The sequence below is a fragment of the Oreochromis niloticus genome, linkage group LG19 (genome assembly GCF_001858045.2).
Source record: "Oreochromis niloticus isolate F11D_XX linkage group LG19, O_niloticus_UMD_NMBU, whole genome shotgun sequence".
Lineage (NCBI taxonomy): Eukaryota > Metazoa > Chordata > Actinopteri > Cichliformes > Cichlidae > Oreochromis > Oreochromis niloticus.
Window position 1 is genome coordinate 23,906,185 of NC_031983.2, and position 16,318 is coordinate 23,922,502.

The window sequence follows — 16,318 nt, forward strand, 5'->3', positions numbered from 1 at the left end:
TGAAATGGGATTTTATGTGATACTGCAAGGGGGAAGTGGAGGACTGGCTTTTGTCAAAGGGTCAAGCCACTCAAATGACTAAAATACTTATTTTCCAACTTATCTCAAGTGGTATTCCTGCATGTACATTGTAGACAATCTTGGTTTTATTTGCTCATGGTTTCAGAGAGCTTTCTGCAAAATTTCTGCCTCTAGTGCAATACAACGGTGTTGGAAAATGCAGACCAATATATATATAGTTTAACAATGTATCTCTGGTACAATCCCTTCTATAGATCTGTTACATCTGTTACAAAAATGATCAATAACTCCCTGTTCACCTAAAGCTTTAATCATTGTTTAACCCGATATCACCACAAAACGTGCAATAGACACGCCAGTTCACTGTGTCCGTTTCACTCTTTGCCTCTCCGAAGCATGAAAAGGACACGCATGTTGAAGTTCCAGTAAGGTGCAGTAAAAGAAGAGGGAGATATTTTATTTAAAGCCAACCTGAAAATAATCACAGTAAAGCATTTAAATAGATATTATTAACACATTTACATGTAAATACATATTAGCCCCCTAGCTTAATCATTTATGGCGATTAAGGACCCTGGAATGTCCTGCATATGTTTTTTTGGTCACTACTGACTTCTTGGCTTTAAATATATTATCTCCCCCTGCTGGTAATGCAGTAATGTAACTTCTGTATGTGTGTCCATTTCATGTTTTGGAGAGGCAAAGTGTGAAATGGACACAGTGGACCAGAGTGTATATTACATGTTTTGCCGTAATACTGAGTTGCATTGTATCCATGCCATACAGTATATCCATTCTAGCCAGTGAGCCACACTGCTGCACTGACATTCAGTGTATTTAACTGTATATGACATATATCCAAATGAGCTTTAAAATCATGAGCTTTTAAATTCAGCAATTTAAAAAGCACAAACATTTTCCAATAATGTGTCTAAAATAAATGATAAATTCAGAGTAATACCTACAAAGTGGCCAATGACATAAATCATTTGTTCAAGATAATTGCAACAGGGTTATGGGACGAAGCGTGCACTGCTCCAATGGATGAATGAGACTTTTTGCTTATTATTCTTATTATTCAGTTGCAGGGATTGCACTTTGTTCCAGAAAGCCACATGTGCATTTAGGACTGAGACAGTTGAGGCGTGGAGTTACCTTTGTGTCATTTAAAATATTATATTTGCATTATAAAATAAAACAAAAAAAAAAACCTTGTTTTTAAATCCAAAGGTTTTACTGTTGAGCTCACTCTCGTGGGCAGTCTCTGTTGGTCAGCATGGCAGCTTCCACAGTTTGCAAATAAGAGAGTGAGAGCATAGATGACATAAAATCAATGTGTAGGTGTGTTTGCACATAACATTCATCTTGGTAATGGCAATAATGTTATGTTTAAACTACGATTGGTATTATTTTGCTTCACTTTTTTGCCTGTAGCCAGATATGGATTTTCATAATCAGTTTCCACATCACAGTTTGTTGAACAATAGCAATCTACATGCAGTACTTTATAAAACGAAACATTCTTTGTGTTATTGTGGCAAAGGCTAGACATAAACATACCTGTGCAGTGACTTTTCTGCCTTCTTTGCTCTTTCTATGCCTTCACCACACAATTATTTACCAACTGTGAGTGCTGTGACTCTAATCAGTAGAGACTTGTCATATTTCACCTTAACACCCACTTTAGACTTAACTCAACAACCAGCAGCAGTTTTGCATTTACACTCAAAAGTTTGATTGATATTAAATCAATGAAAAGAAAACTAAGGAAATAAGGAAAAGCATCTATATAGTTTTTTCTTTTTCTTTTATTTTTTTTTTTTTGCAAAATTATCTTGTTTGTTTGCATAAAAGTGACAGAAAAGTACCCATATTAGTCCTTACTTCTTTAAGAAACATATATTGTTTTATAATAAATAACATTTTTACTGTTTTGACAATCGTTACCATTTTCCTGTTCAGTTCCAAAATGATCTGATCCATGAATGGAACAAAAACTAATTCCTCAGCAGCAGCAGCAAAACCGTTCTCATCAAAACCCTCCAATATCAGTGTAAATGTTCTTCTGTACCAGAGCTGTAGCCCAGGTGCAGCAATAAGCTACACAGACATGCTTCTGTATCACTGTCTGATTTTTTTTTGTTCCCAGCATATTGTTTTCCACGAAAACCTGTATGAAAGACTTTGAATCACTGCCAACTATAACTTTTCGCAGGAATTTGCTAGCCTGAGGAATACCTACACAATGCTGAACAGAAAAAATCGAAATGACTGAGCTTATAATAAAGTCCAAGGTTGTTAATCTGTATCTTTGAGATTTTGAGTCCTCAACGAATGTCGTTTTACCCTTAATTTACGTAATATTTGCCAAAACATTACAATTTTTTAAACAATTGTTAGCTTACATTTTTGAAGATTTTTGTCTTTGCTACAAATGAAGGATTGCTACAGACTGTGTGATTCATAACATTTATTATTTATTCTTAACAGAATAAGTCAGATTACCCAATATCATCAGCACGTTACTTTAGTATATCAGGTGTTTTGTTTGCAGACACTTGTCTGCCTAATTTGCCAATAACAGTAGGTTTTAATGACGATGCAACAAAGTCACAAAAAAAACAAGTTAGGTAAATTTTTATCTATATTGTCCACTTTCGTGCAACAAATCATCCTCCCTCTTTTGGTTTCATTTCTATTATTTCTCATTATATCCTGATAGTTTCACTCATTATTATAAGTGGAGAGCATTTTACCTCACAGATTAAAACAAGTTGTTTTGCTAGAGATTTTGCAGTTGAATTCATTGTGGCTACAAGCAGAACAAACCTCAGTCTATCCCCTTCTGTTTTATTTCATTGAAGACTGAAATTTCAAGGATGCTTATTTTGGAATTTGAGCAAATAAAACCAGAAAACATTTGCTTTTGTGACACTGGAGGTACACGTTGAAATATGTATTTTAGTGAATGTGTGAAGTGACCCTTTAACCTGCCGTCTCTGCTTGTGACATCATATAACATCCCCCTCCACTCTGCTAACTAAGAATATAAATTTAAGTGTGTATTTGACTCAACATAGTCATGATTCTCACCTGAGGTTCCAGGACAAAAACAAGAAAAAAAACTGTTTATGTGTGAAAACATTTTGCTACAAAAGAATATAAAATATTGTCTAATTCCTATGAACCAAAATGGCTCTTCTGTCTTTCTTCTTCCTGCAACATCAAGTTACTTTACAGATTCCATTATTGATGACATTTTTCAAACGTGATGCTTATGAATGGAAAGTGTTGTCTAACCGTGTCTGCCTACAAAGTACAAAGAAGCTAATGGAGTGTTCTTCCCCTCATGCGGTGTTTGTTTACCGCAGATGAGCCAAGGGTTTTCCTCCTGAGGTCCAGCTGCTGTAATCAGGCCAGTTGCTGCTGACTCACCTCAGCACTGCCCTTATTACAAATCACCGGTACATGCAGCTCCTGGCCAGAGCCCATAATAAGGCCTTAATTCATATAATCTGTCAGGAAAGGTGCTTACGGCAGCACAGAGTAAATATAATCTCCACAAGGGCCAAGCGCTGCTTGATAAGACAGCGATATGCACCTCCTGAAGGCTCAAGAGGAAGATGACCGCTGCGTGCTGAACGTCGGAAAGTTTGTTTCGAATGGGGCTTTGTGTTTTCACGATACACAGGATACTCAGATATACTCTTTTACAGGATCTGAGCTGAAAAGTTATCAGATAGACAGCAGCATTTTTTAAGAGAGTAAATTAAGGACACTGCATTTTTTTCTCACATCCTCACATCACAGGTTTATGCATGAGATCTGTAAGAGCTATCAGGTTGCTATTCAGTAAAACAAGTTGAAGAAAAAAGCACCTTTAACAAACCTGACAGTAGTCTTTTTGTGTTTTTTTTTTTTTACACTGTTGTTTCTTTCTGTGACAGCTACATTGAAAACAAATCAGAGCGTCAATGTGTTTACAAAGTCTGCTGCCACTTAGCATTTATTCACTGAAACTGAACATGAGCCCAGTCTGCAGGTCATCTGATTTGCATAAAGACTTGGTAAATAAACCTGATGTTTTGATGTATCTGGAAAACAAAGAAATGTTTTTCCCCTCACTATTGCTGAAGTTGGAATGTTGATGAAAAAAAGAAAAAGTAACCGTGCAGCCCACAAGAAGAAAGCTACACGAGGAAATACAGCCTGCTTCTACGTCCACCTTTCTAAATATAGCCCAGGTATGATTTGCCACATGGGAAAATATGGATTCTTGCAATAGAGAAGATATAAAGAAACAGCATAAATAATGGCAAAGCAAGGTACTTCAAATAATATAAAATATTTTAAGATATTAATACCACAACAAAAATAATACTTTTTTTTTTTTTTTTAAAGTGAATCTAGAGGAAAGCAGAATTGTCTTACTTGCTTACTTATTTAACCACTGAGTGCTACAAAATACTCCTTTAGTGATAAAGAGTTACACAGTCTGGTGATTTCTTAACCGGAGGTGTTATGGTTGGATGACTCATGAAAAAAAAAAATCAGCTTCCGTCTCTCTCACTCATCAGGCTTACTCTCGGTCCCTTTGTGTGCACGCGATAGCTGTAACTGTATTTGTAATCTCTAGACTTTTCAGACGTGATCTTTGCTGCTCAGCCAGTCTGTTGGGGAAAACAGTCAGGTGCAGTATGTATGTTTGTACGAGTCTCCAATCTCTAATTCTATATTATACAGGATTATCTTTGCAAGATGCACAAAACTGAACAACTGTGCAATCTGCACCTTTGCTTTTCTTCTATTTCAGAAGCAGAGACCTTAATGTATAGCACGTGGAAAGGACTGTGTTTTTAAGCATTTTCACTTCAAATCTATTCAGCTGAAATTTAATTTGAAATGGTGAGAGTGTCAGTCAAATCAAATGTGGCCCGAAGAGCCTCTTTCCAGTGTAGTCAGTGGACTCTGGTAATGGCCTGTATTTGTATAGCACTTTACTAGTCCCGCCTAGGGACCCCAAAGTGCTTTACACATCCAGTCATCCACCCATTCACAAGCTACAGTTGTAGCCACAGCTGCCCTGGGGCAGGCTGACAGAAGCAAGGCTGCCATATCGCACCATCAGCCCAACACCAGTAGGCGGTAGGTGAAGTGTCTTGCCCAAGGACACAACGACCGAGACTGTCCGAGCCAGGGCTCGAACTGGCAACCTTCCGATTACAAGGCGAACTCCCAACTCTTGAGCCACGATCGCCCGACTCTGGTGAGTTTTCTTTCCAAAGGCAAATAACCAAACACATTTGATTTGATTTTTGAGAAAACCATTCTGGGATTTTAGAGTAAATTACTAGTAACAAATATATCTGCTGTCTACGAACTGTTCGGGGAATATTTCTGTTTAGCGTGTATTTATGTAAATCATTGGATAACCATGGTCAGCACATTAGGGCAGAGACCTATTCTGTTTTGCTTACATCCTTTGTGGTTTAAGTTGATTTAAAAGAGTAGCATCCCAGAATGTTTGTACAGATGCCTCTTCGTTCTCTCATGAAGTGTTTGTTAGAATTAAGTGACTTATCTGCAGGTGCAGAGTGATAAACATAACAATCACATCCATAATTACTCATTTCTTTGTGAGCTCTTAGTGCCACAGTAGAACATAAATGTACACAAGAAGTTTTAGAATGCCGACTCCAGAATGCAAAACATGCAGCAGCTCTCCGAGTTACTTATTAGTCTGTATAATAAGTGCTTTAATTTTGGCTGGTTTCTAAGAAGTCAGCTTGAACATAAATCATACCAGAACTGATCGATGCATCATTTATTCCCACCTGGGTCCATGTTAGAATGTTATCATTTGCTATTTACCAAAGATAAAGGTGAGTTTTGCAGGCATTGGTTAAAATCCAGAGTTTCTTACTGTGAAATATTTACTTGATGATAAATGTTTTAATCTGCACACCATGGGCTGATACTGCCATCTTTAGATGAAGAGATATGACTCAAGAATCAGATCCAGTTGAGAACTGGTTCCTGATGAAATTAAATGGTCCGTGGCTTCTCAAAGGTAACTTCTATGAAACTTCCTCAAAAGCACCCCTGCTTCAGGACTGATTATGTATTAACAAGGGTAAAATATTATTCTATTTCAAATGGTAAATGGCCTGTATTTGTGTAGCGCTTTATTTGGTCCCTAAGGACCCAAAAGCACTTCACACATTCAGTCATCCACACACTGGTGACTGCAAGCTACATTGTAATCACAGCCACCCTGGGGTGCACTGACAGAGGTGAGGCTGCCGGACACTGGCGCCACTGGACCCTCTGACCACCACCAGTAGGCAACAGGTGGAGTGTCTTGCCCAAGGACACAATGGCCGAGACTGTCAGAGCCGGGGCTCGAACCAGCAACCTTCCGATTACAAGACAAACTACCAACTCTTGAGCCACGATCGCCCATTGCCCAAATAATAACAGACAGTTACTGCAGGTACCTCTTGGTAATTGAAAGTGATAGTTTTACAAATTATCACTTTAACCCTTTAAGACCTACCATAGAGCCAAGAACGCCAGAGCTTATCTGTATATTTTTACATGCTGTACTGCCATTATTGGGAGCAATTCAGATTGCTATACATCAATACAACCGTTATATCCCAAATTTTAATAATATGTATGCATTAAGTCCATAGTAACTACATAAATTGCAAAAAAGTGCAATAAACTACAAAATAAAATTGAAAATCGTTTTTGTTTCTTTTTACATATATTTCTAGTTAGAGACATTTAAGAAGTTTGTCCCTCAAAACTGGAAATACAAAAAAGTTGCACAAAATAGTTTCCCACCACAGGAAATTTATTTTGAGTGTCTTCATAGTTTTATTTTTGAGATACACCAATTTTTATATACTGCAGGAAAACCAAAAATAAATATTATAATGGAAATTTGCAAAAAAAAAAAAAACAGCATGTGCATCAAAATAAACTATTTCCAGCAGTGTGAAATTTGAGTTCTAAGCATCCCAGAAACTATGCAGAAAAGCATAAAGTCAAATATGACTTTTAAAAACACCAGTATTTTCCGCGAAAATGACGTCACTTCCGGTTTCGGGCAGGCGGACATTCGATCGTTCGTGCTGACCTCTATTCCAACGTAGGAAGTGTTATGAACAGCTGATCAAGACAAGCTGGTGGCATAAAATGTAAGTACAACTCCTCTGGTTTCATATGCAAAAACAATTATTGCGCTAGCTTATGTGGTTGCAGTTCTACAGGGATTTAGTAGAATTTAAAGGATTTAAATAGTTACGCAAAACCCAGCGTGCCCGCTCCGAGGGTCTAGACAGCAAAACAAACAAACAAAAAACGTACTATTCATCACGTGCAGGCTGGTCAGCTTTAGTGTTTTCCAGGTCAGGAAAGTGCATCAAGCAAGACTGCTCAGTAAAACAATCAATGACTCAAATAACATGAATAAAGTGCAATTAGCAGAGTCAAAATTGCAGACACAAACAGTGGGAGCTCAATTCATAGGTTTATTTATTAGGATGATGTGTGCAAGGGGAACGATGAATCCCAGACAGAGGTTTTCCAGAGAGATTTATTTCAGAGTGAATTCTCAGTCTGACTGGCTGGTTCATGACAATGTGAGAAAATGTGAGACGGGGAGAGAAGCTCAGGCACAAACTAGGAAGGAAAAAAAAGGCTGAATCTGATACCAGTGTTGAGCTGTAGAATCTGGCAAAGATTGGATGACTGAGCCAGTCCTTAAATATTCACGAGGGATGTGATCTGGTGCAGGTGTACCAGTTACGGATCAAACAGGAACTGCTGAGAGTACATGCATCCAGGAAAACCTCTGACAAAGTAAGACCTGCCCACTCACACACGTTCAAACCAAAAGAGAGATTCACAATGAGGGACAAGTCCATGTACTTCAAGCAACTGGGGAACAGGCAATGCTCTAAAGAAACAGTAATAAAAAGCAATAGTTAATACATTTATACAGTTTATCCATGATGATGTTGTTACTCTTGGAAAGAATTGAGCAAAGCATCAGATACAGTATGTGGGGGTGTAACTGGAGGCATCACAGTGGGCTTAATCATGGCATAAAAAGGGCGGAGCCTGTCAAGGAAGATTTAAAGTAGGGAAGTAGTAGCACAAAAATATGTTAACTAAACAAAATGGGATACTAATAATAATAAAAATAATAAAATTCAAATGTGGTATTCAGAGCTGTGCATGCAGAAAAGGCTTTATTTACAGCAGCAGCTGAGGTATGTACATATATACAGCAAATGTGGGAAGTGGGCTCCAGGGATTCCAAGGGAAGGTCCAAGGCTGGAGGGGAAACACACTCACACTCCTCTTCACTTAGCCCGTGATACAAAACACACTCACTGCAAAATCCACGCCGTGCCTCACTCACACTCTTGCTCATCCAGGTAGGGTCCAGGGAAGCCAGGCGCAGGTCCAAGGTGGAAGTAAGTACAACGATCCACTGAGGACCAACACTCCACCAAGGCCTTAAGTACTGCCTGAAGCAATTAGCAGAGATGAGCAGCAGGTGAGTTTTGCATGGGCGTGGAGTACAGGATGGCCCAAACACCCAGACAGCGCCCTGGAGGAAAAGGTGAGCACAGCAAACCATGACAGTCTTACCCAATGAGCATGCCCAATATAGTTTTTCTTTCCAACTCTCACAGAGTCCCATGTAATATGTGCAATAGACACGCCGGTACATTGTGTCCATTTCACGCTTTGCCTCTCCAAAACATGAAATGTACAAGGATGCAGAAGTTGCATTACCAGCAGAGGGAGATTATATATTTAAATCCAAGAAGTCACTAATGAACAAAAAAACGTATAAAGTGCATCGCCAGAGACGTATACATGTAACTGTGTTAACAATGTTTGTTTAAATACTGGCTTAGTAGGTAATTGGAGTGTTGGCTTGAAATAAAACATCTCCCTCTTTTGTTACAGCAACTTAATGCAACTTCTGCATGCATGTCTTTTTCACAGTTTGGAGAGTTTGGAGACACTGTGGACCAGCGTGTCAGTCATGATATCACAGAGACCATAATTTACAAAACAAACTTGTTTTAATTAACCTGATAATACAGAAAGTATCTTAGAAAAGTGTTAACTGAGACCAAAACCTACACCTGGCTTTTTCATATACATATTCTATTTGTTTAATTACGTGTAGTTTCCCACTCCCCAACACAGCCCTCGACTAATGCATAAAGTTGAGCAGGTTTCTGATTTTTCCACACAGAAAAATTACCTCGGATAAATAAGCGAACCCGAAATAAATCCTACCAATAAGCAGAATTGAAAATGACATTGGCATCCACACAAGTTTAAAACTTCCATTCCCTACACAAATATCAATAATTCAGTTTAACTCCATATCATTAGCACTAAGGCTAATGATATGCCAGGAGTCTCCACACACACACACACACACACACACACACCTGCTAGTATATGCAGATTCAGTTTCCTCACTTGAGTGGAATAAGTGTTCTGATTTTGTGCCAGCTAGGATACGCAATAAGCACTTTGTTAACAGCAAAGTTTTGATGAATACAGAAAAAGCAGGGAAGATTTGTTGACTATCATTGTTTCTTTGGCTGTGCTACCCGGTAGGCGCGTTCATCCTAATTATCTTGATCTGCTTTCATCTTTGACTTTCACTGTTAGTGCTTTATTCCAGAAACTACTTCTAAAGTTTTATTTTGCAGGGCAGTAACCCCGTTTAGGCTGTCTGATTTTTTTTTTTTTAACAGTTACTTTAATGCAGCTTTTGCACACTAGCAGACCCACAGTGCGTCTATCCATCATCTAGGATGCCTGAGCACGGCCCGCAGCAGTCTGTTTTGTCTTTTTATAGAGTCAAGCAGATTTTATTGGAGGTCATGAATAAAGGTTTTCATGTCCAACGTGCTTTTTGAAACCAAGCCTTATCTATCATCTGCCTCATCCCTACATTCATGGTGTTCCTGTATTCCTTGAATGCTATGTTAATAACCTTATTATTAATAGCTCCTAAGGGACACACTAACTCAGCGTGGGGTTTGTTTATTCCTGAGACAAAGTTGTCTGGGCAGGGAAAGTTTAAAATTTGTGCCTGCCAGATGCAATTTTGTCTCTTCTCCGAGTCGGTCTGCTTTCTATCAGGCTTAATAAGTATCACATTAGCTGTCACTCTGACTCTCTCTGTAACAAACAATTAAGTGAAACCTGTATGATAGTGTAATAATAGTCAAACTGCAATAAAATGCTTCTCTGGATGGATAGAAAATGCAATCACATCACTCCATTATTACATTAACTGTCATTTCTACAGCTTCTTCATGGTGGGCTCATATTTCTATTAATATTTCTATCAATTCCAGTCTTGATATTTTCGTGTCTGCCATACCGAATATGATTTTATGAAGTATTTATTTCTTGTACTGAATAATTTTACCAACGTCTAGTTATTTCAACATATGTAGTAATGACTGGCTGAAGAAAATCATTAACAACTGTACAGTAAATGGCCTGTAAATGGCCTGTATTTATATAGCGCTTTTGTAGTCACTAAGGACCCCAAAGCGTTTTACATATCCAGTCATTCACCCATTCACACACACATTCACACACTGGTGATGGCAAGCTACGTTGTAGCCACAGCCACCCTGGGGCGCACTGACAGAGGCGAGGCTGCCGGACACTGGCGCCACCGGGCCCTCTGAATAAAACTTCACTAATCTGACTATATATTTTATTCTGATTGAGCAGTTTGGAGACAAAGTTAGAGAAATAAGGCTGAGACACCTGAGGTGGGATAATGAATAAATTGAACAATTGGACCTCTGAGGCAGCAGAGAAAAAGAGGAAGACTAAAGAGAAGTTTTATGGCTATAGTGAAGGAGGACATGCAGAGAGTTGGTCTGACACAAGAGGCATGGGGGGAGATAATCCTCTGTGGCGGCCCCAAAGGAAGCATCTGAAAGAAGATGTAAAAGATTCAGTCCTGTCATTTACATTCATTTCCCAATACAGCAGGCATGCAGGCTTCACATAACTCTATACACAGCAGACAGCTAGTAGGTAGAGAATGAGTGTGGTGTTGTATTAAGGGCTCAGCATTCTTCTGTGTAGGCAAATACGTACGCAAATGGGAGAATAATAAAAAGAATACCTTCACTTCTTTACACATTTAAATAGTATTTTCTATTTATTTTACATTTAAGTTCTCTCCTTTAGCTCATGTGCAATAATTATGTAATCTCCCACCTTTGTGAGTTTTCACAATCAACTGGAGATATCTTATTGACTTGGCCTCCTGTGATGCACCGCCACAATGTCTGTGTTCCCCTGAACTTTACCTGCATGGGAGCTGCGCTAAGTTTCCATATAACCAGTCACTGCGTGCCCCGCGTTGCATCAACACCTCTCCACCTCCATTGATTATTTTTTCAACACCTCCGATTTTTCATCTTTCAGCTCAAGGACTCCTGTGCTATTCAGAGTATGATGTCATATGTGATGAGAGATTTGGCACTGAAATCACCCCTGTATGCTGTCGATAGCTCTGTTAAGTAAGCATGTCAATACTAACGCGTGAAGGTCACAAGCAAAAAAGGGGTAAACCTCAATCATCAATTAAAAAAAAAGAAAAACTAACTAAATCTCCCCTGTCAAATAGCGTTATCAACAGACACACATTTCTATAAATTAAAGTCTGTGAAGGCTTTTCAACCTTATCTGTGCAAACTCAACCTATCAGCACTTAAGCAATGCTTCATTCAGCTGACAGTTAATCACAAACTTACTAAAGAAAAGCTTAGATAAAGTTGTGTTTACTGAATGTACCCAGGAGAATAAAACTTTCAGCTCTAAAATGTAATTGCTGCCTTGCAGACTGAAAAAAGCTCTGGAACAGAAATGTAAAATCTGTCATGATGGAGTTTCTGACTGTTAGAAGCGATGCAGCAGTTTGACAGCTCGAATCGGTTGGTTGGCAGACTGATTTTTGACGACTATTCAAAAATCTGCGATGATCTGAGCAGAACTTTAATACATTTTGTCTAATGACAGAAGAAGCAACTGTTTGGTGTTAAGTGTCTTAGCTGCACCAGTTAGCCTCTTTTTATATTGATAAAGGATTAAATGACTGTATGTATAATGAATCTATAGGAAACAATCATCTGATTTTGATGTGCACTTTAAGGTCCATTTTGTTTTTGCGTCTCGGCTGATGGATTGAACTGTTTGGTGGGAAAAAATTAAATTAAATTAAATCTCACACCATGTGGGCGACAGATCCGGAGGTAGAGTGTGGAGTCCACTAATTGGAAGGTGAAAGGGGTTCGCTCCCAGGCTCCTCCACTCCACATTTCAAAGTGTGTTTAAGCAAGAAACTGAATCACAGACTTGGCACAAGAAAATGTGATGTACAAACATACAAAATACAGGCTTTTGTATAAATGTACATTTGAAGGAGTGAATATAACTTTTTGTTAATCAAGTTGAGTGGCTGATAAAACAATAAAATGCTATGGATGCAGTCAACTTACAATTTCTATGCCCTTCACCAAACTGCTGTGCCAGCTAGCCGGTGAACACAGCAGAGCTAGCAAGCATAACAGACAGTTGTTCCCCCAGGTGTTTTAGGAGGCACACACTGACCCCAGAATCATCAGTAATCAGTAATCATCACTAATGTTGTGTCTTCTATAGCATAGTAGCAATTACGGCTTCTTGTCAAATCCGCCCAACAGCAAACTCTAAATGTTTCTAACCAAGTGCTTCCCTTTTTAGTAGGCTCGTGTCCAAAAAAACAAAACAAAACAAAAAAATAAATTGCAACCCAATTAAATAACTCAAGGTGAGAATTAATGTCAATATATAAGATAAGTTAAGATTACTCCTGAATCTAGCTATCACTGCAATAATGCAAAATCTAATTTAGTGACCTGCAGCATCAGTAGAATTACATACTGCAGCTCCTGATCAATAACATTCGTCTGCCTTTCCTTAACGGGCCTATATTTTGTTTCACCGCCGTTGTATCAGCGATAACAAGAAGTGCCAGCAGCATTAATTAACAATATGTTTGTCAGTAATGTATGACATTGTAGGTTATTGGAAGAAAAATAAAATAATTGGAGTTATCTACACATTTCCCAGAGATGAGGTGGAAACAAAGGAGACAAATTACACAAAAGCAGATGTGACTTTCAGATGGACAGCTTTTGTTTTGCTGTCAGGAGAAGCAAATAAGCTCCATTAACGGCGGCGGTCTAAATCATCCTTTGACTGCTGGCTGAAGAAACATCACTTTATTAATGTTATCTAAAGATTTAGCATCTCTACTAAAGCTGAAACCAGACAGAAAATACTTCAGCGAACAAGTAATAGAAGCCTCTCTTGAATGAGTTACTGCAATTCAGTGGTAAGATCGGGTAGGTAATACCAGAGAATTTAGTCAGAGTTTAGAAGTGACTTACCTGGATTTACTGATGATTTAACTGGATTTCACAGACTCTTACTGGTGATAGTCTGTGGTAACACTGCAGAGAAAAGACAGTTTTCCACTAACCTTGCAAAAGATAAAAATAACAGTAGGAACCATGGCAACTGTGCACAAAGATGGCAGGAGTTGTGTCAAAATGCTTAAAAGACATAAAAGATGTATAATAACCTGTGATTATATTATAGAAAATATCAAATATAAGATAGAACCTTAATAAATGTAACATGAATATGTTCTGTTGACTAAAATGAACCATGCACAAAGGTACTAACATCATAACGGTGCTCACTGTTGCCTCACAGCAAGAATGTCCTGGTTTTGGGGCTTCCTGTGTGCAGCGTGTTCTTTACTCTGTGGGTTCTCTCCAGCTTCCCCTCAAAGGCTGTGCCTGTTCAGTTAATTGCTGATTCTAAATCGGCTGTAGATGTGAATGTGAGTGTGTGAATGGTTGTCTCGATAGGAATTTCTTGAATGTGTGCCTTCTTTTTTCCTCTGTTCTCTGTCTTCCTGTCTATGTCCTGGAAATCAGTCTCAATACGCTCTGCTGATAGGTGTCTGACTTCCTAAAATGCATCAGAAAAAGAGAGAAAAGGCTTGGCAGAGGAGCTATAATCAAGGATGCACAGACGTTTCCTTTGTGGAAAAGTTTGTTACCTTCATTGTGTAAAAGAGTCATAGCACACATCAGCAATATACAAACTGTGATGGGAGTTTGTATATTGCCTTATATCCCCTTAAACTTTGTATCCATAACTTGAATCTGTTATATAAGATGATCAAAACTGTAAGATTTGCTGTCAGACTGCGAATTCTGTGAATTTAATAAAACCAGCCTTAAATATAGGGTAAAAAGTGTCACTGTGAGGATGCTAAAAACTGTTATATCTGAGATGATTAAACAGAGCATTTTCTGGCTATGACAAAACAGTTTATGAAGCATCTGTGCCAAACTTCATATTCTTTTGACGCCGCTTTAAAACTAGTTTTCAAAGCAAGGCTGTCTCATTTTGTTAAATATTAGTTGCCTTGACTGCTCTCTCTCCTTTTTGTCTCCTCCTCCTTTGAAGATGGACTAAGACACGAGGAGAGGGATGAGGAAAGGAGAGGAAACGTGCAAACTAAGCTATATACAGTTTATGTTTCTTACCCAGTGACATTAGGATAGGCCCCACATCCCTGACCTGGATGGATAATGGATGGAGATCCTCTCTAGGTCTGTGTCTTTAGCCTGTTTTTCCCATGCCATGTGAAATGTGTCACATCTCATTGCAGGATTATGCTCATATAATGGTCATTTTGTGCCCATCTGATCACTGGGACATTTACCAAAAAGCATATTTGGCACATTAAAAATTTTCCAAAGTTTCATTTGAAGGAAAAGGCTAATTCTACATATTGATTCATGTTTGAGTTGATCCTCAAACAGTGAGCACCGCATAACGAAGCTCTGTATGACATCTGAAGAACAGCATGATGCATCTCAGTAGCTAACCTCAGCTCACCCTTTTGTAAAACATTGTGTAAATGTCACTCAGTAAATAGAGCATAGAAGTGTGTATAACCTCAAACCCTTCCTCTCGGCGGCTCCCGTCCCCGGTGCTACGTCCTCCACCCCCATGTCATCCAGATGGTTGGGATGATGAATGGGACTAAATCATTGTATCCAACTGTAGCAGGTATATGTGGTAAACTTGTTTGCAAATCTCATGCATAAAAATTGTCTCTGTAATTGAAGAGACAGATTTTCTTTCTCTGCTACAAGCATTATGAATATTTTATGGCACACTTTCAAGTGTGTAAATGGTCCCGGAAATAAGTTCCATCCACAAATCATATTAACTGAAATGCTATTTTCTCAGGCCCATCTGCCAGGTAAGTCTTTTCTGGTTATATCTATTTTGTTTGCTTTCACCAGTGTGGAGATTACATGGACACCAGTGGCACGTTCGCTTTCATTCTGGTGTTTTCATATATTTCCAAAAGATTAAAATGAGCAGGAAGAATTAATTTGAAGCAGCGTGTTAGATGTGTGCTCGGTTCAAACACATTACCACTGTTTACACTATACAGTTCATTTTAAACTCTTGTTGACTGTTTCACTGTTGAGTCATTGCCGTTTTCACAGTAGATTATCAGGATTTGTTGGGCTTGTGTCCAGTAAAGCCAAAATCTATAATTGATCTCCTTCCAGTGAAAGCTGGCGAGTTGTACACATGCCACTTCATGAAGAATCCAAATGTTAGGTGTACAGTGACCTAGAGAGCTTGCTCATTATCCTTCTCAGTCCAGCACACAAACAGCATGGACAAACTGAACTCTGGTTGGCACTTGCATAAATGGGTTTAAATAAAGTAATTCAAATAATGTAGTACTGTTACAGTGTAGAGTTATGGGACCAAGTGGATTAGATTTAAATACATAAATCTTCCCTATTCATTTATCTGCCATAGCAGGAAACTCAATTTACCACTGATTTTCAGGCTGTTTGCTTTGTTTCAAATAAAGTTTCCGAGTTCTTTATCTGGACAGGGATATGAAAGATTAACTTCACAAATGGATAAGTATATGTCATTTTTTTTCCGCAATAAAGAATTTCTGTAATAAATGTGTCTATATTTTTGTCACGGCACTGGGTCTGGTGGCCCATTGTTTGTGTTTTTGGTTTAGGCTAGACTCTTTGAATTGTGGTTTTCTGTTTGTCTTATATATATATAGTTTCTGGTTATAGGGTTTCTGTTCTGTTTCTGTGCCTCCTCTGTG

General features: G+C 38.5%; 1 long non-coding RNA gene across 1 annotated transcript; it reads right to left on the reverse strand.

Annotated features, from left to right (window-relative positions):
- Window positions 1-7,848: 7,848 nt before the first annotated feature.
- On the reverse strand, window positions 7,849-16,065 carry LOC112843196 (uncharacterized). The gene is made up of 3 exons (XR_003215379.1): window positions 13,533-16,065; window positions 8,428-8,647; window positions 7,849-7,987 (listed from the first exon to the last, which is right to left on the reverse strand). It is a non-coding gene; the product is annotated as an uncharacterized LOC112843196 (long non-coding RNA).
- Between the last annotated feature and the right edge of the window lie 253 nt (window positions 16,066-16,318).